We start from the raw sequence: 6,565 nt of genomic DNA, 5'->3' as shown, positions 1-6,565 counted from the left end.
GTGTTGCTGAACAAAGAGACCTTGGAGTGCAGGTTCATAGCTCCTTGAAAGTGGAGTCGCAGGTAGATAGGATAGTGAAGAAGGTGTTTGGTATGCTTTCCTTTATTGGTCAGAGTATTGAGTACAGGAGTTGGGAGGTCATGTTGCAGCTGTACAGGACATTGGTTAGGCCACTGTTGGAATATTGTGTGCAATTCTGGTCTCCTTCCTATCGAAAAGATGTGAAACTTGAAAGGGTTCAGAAAAGATCTACAAGGATGTTGCCAGGGTTAGAGGATCTGAGCTGCAGGGAGAGGCTGAACAGGCTGGGACTGTTTTCCCTGGAGCGTCGGAGGCTGAGGGGTGACCTTATAGAGGTTTACAGAATTATGAGGGGCATGGATAGGATAAATAGACAAAGTCTTTTCCCTGGGGATGGGGAGTCCAGAACAAGAGGGCATAGGTTTAGGGTGTGAGGGAAAAGATATAAAAGAGACCTAAGGGGCAACGTTTTTCACGCAGAGGGTGGTACGTGTATGGAATGAGCTGCCAGAGGAAGTGGTGGAGGCTGATACAATTGCAACATTTAAGAGGCATTTGGATGGGTATATGAATAGGAAGGGTTTGGAGGGATATGGGCCGGGTGCTGGCAGGTGGGACTAGATTGGGTTGGGATATCTGGTCGGCATGGACGGGTTGGACTGAAGGGTCTGTTTCCATGCTGTACATCTCTATGACTCTGAGTGGTGCCAGACCAAAGGCAAACCTTGCCTTGTGCTCTGTGGAAGGGTCACTGGACCCAAAACGTTAACTCAGATTTCTGTTCACAGATGCTGCCACATCTGCTGAGCTTTTCTGGCAACTTTTCTTTTGTTTCTGATTTACAGCATCTACAGTTTTTTCCATTTTTAAAAATCTGGACAAGTTGTGGGTGTGACCAGATAACAAACTGAGATTAACATGAATAGTGTGAAAGTATACACTTTGGAGTGAAAAGCAGGAAGGTAAATTTTTAATTGAAGTTATTTTATATTCACCCATAAGATGTAGGTGTCAGTGGTTAGACAAACATTTATTGTATGTCCATTGTTGCCCTTGAGAAGAGGATGGTGCCTTCTTGAGCTGCTGTAGTACACAATGCTGAAAGGGAGGGAATTTCAGGATTTGACCAACACAAAGATAACAATTATATAGTTCCAAGTCAGGATGGTGAGTGTCTTGGAGGAGAACTTGCACATGGTGGTATTCCCATGTATCAGCTGCCTTTGTCCTTCTAGATGAAACTGGTCGTGCTTTTAAAAGAAATTATTTAAGTAGCTTTGGATGAATTTCTACAGTGTGTCTTCTCGATGGTATTTACTACTGCTACTGAGTGCGGATGTTCGATAGAGTGAATTTTTGTGCATTTGGCGCCTATCAAGTGGCTGCTTTATTCTGGATAGTGTCACGATTGAGTGTTATTGGAGTTGCACATATCCTGGCAACTAGGGAGTAATCCATCAAAATTTAGAGTTATGTCTTGTAGCTGAACAGAAAATAGTGGGGTCAGAGACCTTGTGTAAATTTAAGACCAAGTTAGATAGATGCTTGATCAGTAGGAGGATCAATGATTACAGGAAAATGCAGGAGTGGGCATGAAAAATATTGGATATTATCGAATGGTGGAGCAGGCTTGAATACTCTTTCTTGTAGTCTTGTACAGGCTTTGGGAATCTTACAGGAGGTGAGTTACTCGCTGCAGTATTACTAGACCCTGAACTGTTCTTGTGGCCATTGCATTTATATGGCTAGTCCAGTTAATTTTCTGGTTAATGGTAATCCCCAGGATGTTGATTGTGGGGGTTTCAGTGATGCTTACACCATTAAATGTCAAGCGGTGGTGGTTAGATTGTTTCTTATTGGAGATGGTTATTGCCTGCCATTTATATAATGCAAATGTTATTTGCCACATTTTAGTCCAAACCCAGATGTTATCCAGGTCTTGCTGCATTTGGCAATGGACTGCTTCATAATCTGAAGAGTCATAGATGGTGTTAAACATTGTACAATCATTGGCAAACATCTGCACATCTAACCTTATAATGGAGGGAAGGTTCATTACGTTAATCTTTTTGATGAAGCACCTGAAAATGGTTAGGTCTATAACCCTACCCTGAGGAACTCTTGCAGAGATGTCCTGAAGCTGAGATGACTGGCCTCCAATGACCATAACCATCTCTTTATATAACAGATATGACTCCAAACCAGGTACAGTTTTCCCCCCACCGATTCTCATCGAATTCAGTTCTACTTGGACTCACATTAGGAGAAAGTGAGGACTGCAGATGCTGGAGATCAGAGCTGAAAATGTGTTGCTGGAAAAGCGCAGCAGGTCAGGCAGCATCCAAGGAGCAGGAGAATCGACGTTTCGGGCATTCCTGAAGAAGGGCTCATGCCCGAAACGTCAATTCTCTTGCTCCTTAGATGCTGCCTGACCTGCTGCGCTTTTCCAGCAACACATTTTCAGCTTTGGATTCACATCAGTCAAATGTGACCTTGATATCAACTGCATCACTCTCATCCCAGCTCTGGAATTCTGCTCTTTTCATGCTTCAACCAATGCAGTAATGAAGTCAGGAGTTACATGGACTTGGCAGAACCTGTAAGAGCTTAGATCTGATTTTTTTAGTTTAGCTCTGTCACTTGCTGCTAGTGCCTTTTGTCATTGGGGGTTGTGGGGAGAATGGCACGACCCAATGAGTGACAAAGGGTGTGGTCCTTGCAGCTGGCAGAGAGGGGATGGGAAGATGATCTTTGTGGTGGGGTCTAGTCTGAACAGTTTAAGGATGATATGTTCGATGCGGAGATTGGTGGGATTAAAGGTGAGGACCCTAACTTTATTACGTTGGGGGGGGGTGGGGGGAGGTTTAGAGGAATGGAGAAGGTGAGGTGTAGGGCTGTCTGGATGACAGAGTGGGGAAAAGCATGCTGTTTAAAATAGGTGGACATTTGGTGGCTTGGGAGTGGAAAATCTCATCAGAGCAGATAACCTTGCCACCCATCCCCTGCTTCCCTTTCCAGTCCCCCCACCTCCTCCCATTCCACCAACCAACCCTTCCTTCCAGCTACCAACTCGACTAACCAGATCATACCCACCACCTGTGTTCACCTACCATTACCTCACCATTCTGCCTCTCTCCCTTCTCTCCCCCCCCCACACCCTAACTTTATCTGCCGCTTCCCTTACCCTCATCTCCATTCCTGAAGATGGGTTATACCCAAAATGTTGACTTGTCCTCCTCTGCAAACATCTGCACATCTAACCTTATAATGGAGGGAAGGTTCAAGGTGGCTTGCTGTGTTCTTCCAGCCTCCTGCTTGTATGCTTTGGATTCCAGTGTCTGCATTTTTTTTGCCTCTATTTAAGTGCCTTTTGTCATGTAAGCAGTTCTTCTTGTAACTTCACCAGGTTGACACTTAGTTTTTTTTTACGCTTACTGCTGCTCCTACTGTGTCCTCTTGGACTTTTTGAACTGGTGTTGATCCTCGAGCTAGATGGTAATGTATACTATGCCATGAGGTTGGAGTTTGTTTTTGAGTACAATTCTGCTGCTGCTGATGACTCGCAATGATTCAGAGATGACCAGTCTTGAGTTGCTAGATCCATTTAAGTCTGACCCTTTTAACACTGTGATAGTGCCACGCAACATGATGTTAAGGTTGGACATTATCTCTGCAAGCACTGTGTGTATGTTCACTCTTGCCAGCAGTATCATGGACAATTGCATCTGTGGCATACAGTACAGAAACTGATCCTTCAGTCCAACCAGTGCATGCTGACCATAATCCCAAACTAAACTATTCCCACCTACCTGCGCCTGATCCATATACCTCCAAACATTTCTTATTCATGTACTTATTGTAACTGTCCCGTCCACCACTTTCTCTGGAAGTTCATTTCACACACAAACCACCCTTTGTGGAAAAAACTGTTGCTCCTCATGTCTTTTTAAAATCTTCCTCTCACCTTAAAAAATGTCCCCTCGTCTAGAAATGCCCCACCGTAGGAATAAGACAACTGCCACTCACTTCATCTACAGATGTCATGATTTTATGCACCTCAATAAGGTCAACCTTCAACCTCCTATGTTCCAGCCTATCCAGCCTCTCCTTACAACTCAAACCCTCCTTTCCCAGAAACATTCTGGGAAATCTGAACCCTCTCCATCTTCATAATATCCTTCAAATAACAGGGCAACCAGAATGGGTCAATAGTCCTCTAGAGGAGGCCTCACCAACATTCTGTACAACATAAGCATAACATAAGTCCTTCCCTTGTCTGTTTTACCAAAATACCTCCCATTTATCCCAGTTGAATTCCATCTGCCACTCTTCAGCCCATTGGCCCAATTGATCGTGTGGAACATCGATAGTCACAGGCCTCCGGTCTGAAAAATAACTCTCCACTATCACTCTATATCTCCTACTGTTCAACTAATTTGGTATCCAGTTGGCAAGCTCAGTTGAAGTTAATATCAAGTATGTTTTTCCTTTTCTTTGGTTTGCATTGGATACTCTGCACACTTGCCTTCCTTAGAGATTTCACTGACGAACTTTGGAAAACAGAGAACGTATTCGAGAAGAACGGATACTCAAAAAATACAGTCCGCAGATTCCTCAAGAACAAAACATGACAAGCAGACCAAACACAGCCAGAAATCCTAACCACCTTACCATACATCAAAGATGTTTCAGAAATGACAGCCAGACTACTAAGACTCCTCGGAATCCTAGTAGGACACAAACCCACCAACACTCTCAAACAAAAACTAACAAACTTAAAAGACCCAGTACAACCCATGGACAAAACCAATGTCATCCACAAAATTCCATGCAAGGACTGCCACAAACACTACGTAGGACAAACAGGAAGAAAGTTAGCCATCAGGATACACCAGCTAGCCACAAAAAGACATGACCCTCTCTCCCTCGTAGCCTACACACGGATGAAAAAAACCACGAATTCGACTGGGACAACACATCTATCCTGGGACAGGCTAAGCAAAGACATGCCAGAGAATTCCTAGAGGCCTGGCACTCCAAACACAATGCCATAAACAAACACATAGATCTAGATACCATCTATCAACCCCTCAGAAAACGAACAGGAAATGACATCACCACAAACCCCAGGAACCCCATCCAGGACAAACATATAAATAGAAAGCAGGAGACAACAGCTTCACTTCACTTAGAGGTCGCCACTGATGATGTTACCGAGCCAGGTAATGAAACGTCTGGATATCAAACCTACAGCTCAGCGAGCAAACCTACACCCTTAACCTCAATCTGAGCTACAAACCTTCACAAACCTTGCATTTCACTATATGTCATGCCATATGATGGAGTATTGATTCATCACCTTAGGAGGACTGTATGTGGTGATCAACCAGTTTCCTTGCTCATATCTGACCGAGTTTCATTAGACTTCACATTTGAGTCAATATTGAGAACTTACAGAGCAATTCCCTCCCTACACCTCTGCTGCGACAGGACACACCAAAGTATGAGTTTTATTCTTCTGAGTTCTTGGCTCCTGAACATCAATTTCTCTACAGGTCATAAAACTTAATTTAGTAAACGTTCAGTAGTTAATTCCCAGGCAGTTAATCCAGTTCTTTGGAAGGGTAATGAGTTTAGTAAAATGCTAAAAGCTAGAAGAGTTTAGTTAGCAGGAGTCTTCAGACCAATTATGGAATCCCTACAGTGTGGATGCAGGGCATTTGGCCCATCAGGTCCACACCAACCCTCCAAAGAGCATCTCACCCAAACTCACTTCTTATCTTAGCCCTCTAACCCTACATTTCCCATGGCTAATCCATATAGCCTGCAGATTCCTGGACACAATGTTCTATTTACCATGGCCAATTCATCTAACCTACACATCGTTAGACTGTGGGGAGAAACCCACATAGACACGGGGAGAATGTGCAAACTCCACACAATCACCCAAGCAAACAAACAAATCTGGGTCCCTGGTGCTGTGAGGCAGCAGTGCAAACCGCTGAGCCAATGTACAATGGAGAGGAATATCAGTGTCTTAGCCAGTGGTCTTGTGTATCTTATGGTGGCAAGGGTTGGAGGACAGTAACAGAGAGAAACACATCACAATCTGCAGAAAATTCAAAACAAAACAGTTGAGGCATTGTTGATTGGATAAATACTTAAAAGAGTAAATACATGATTCTTCTCTGGGCTGCATGTCATACTAGGAAAAAGGTGTGAATTGTTCTTTTTGCTGTTTAAGGTAAGATCTTTCCAAATTGTCTTTGAAATAACTCAGGAAGTCCAATGGAAAAGAACATAATTTATTGTTGAACACCACAGCAGAGCCACTACTTGTGATGTATATGGGCTAGTCACAGTCTACAATAGGCAATTCTGCAGACCCATCCCTGGGTCTCCTTTTCTCCCCTCTCTTTTCTCTCCCTTTTGTCTAGAACTGAATGCTTCTTTTCAGCAACAAATCACCACAACTTTCTTCCATCTATTAACCAGAAATTACCTGTGTTTCCCATTGAATAATTTATGTTCAAAAGCTCATTAA

General features: G+C 43.5%; 1 protein-coding gene across 1 annotated transcript in view; it reads left to right on the top strand.

Annotated features, from left to right (window-relative positions):
- The window catches only part of LOC122559808 (GLIPR1-like protein 1), a 44,258-nt gene extending 38,132 nt beyond the window's left edge, over positions 1-6,126 (top strand). The window contains exons 7-8 of the transcript XR_006314557.1: positions 5,389-5,392; positions 6,117-6,126. The gene's annotated coding sequence lies outside the window, so the exon portion shown is untranslated. The remainder of the gene's footprint in view (positions 1-5,388; positions 5,393-6,116) is intronic.
- The last annotated feature ends 439 nt before the right edge of the window (positions 6,127-6,565 follow it).

The sequence above is a fragment of the Chiloscyllium plagiosum genome, chromosome 19, assembly GCF_004010195.1.
Source record: "Chiloscyllium plagiosum isolate BGI_BamShark_2017 chromosome 19, ASM401019v2, whole genome shotgun sequence".
Lineage (NCBI taxonomy): Eukaryota > Metazoa > Chordata > Chondrichthyes > Orectolobiformes > Hemiscylliidae > Chiloscyllium > Chiloscyllium plagiosum.
The sequence above is the reverse complement of the archived record's forward strand: the minus strand, read 5'-3'. Positions and strand labels throughout refer to the sequence as shown.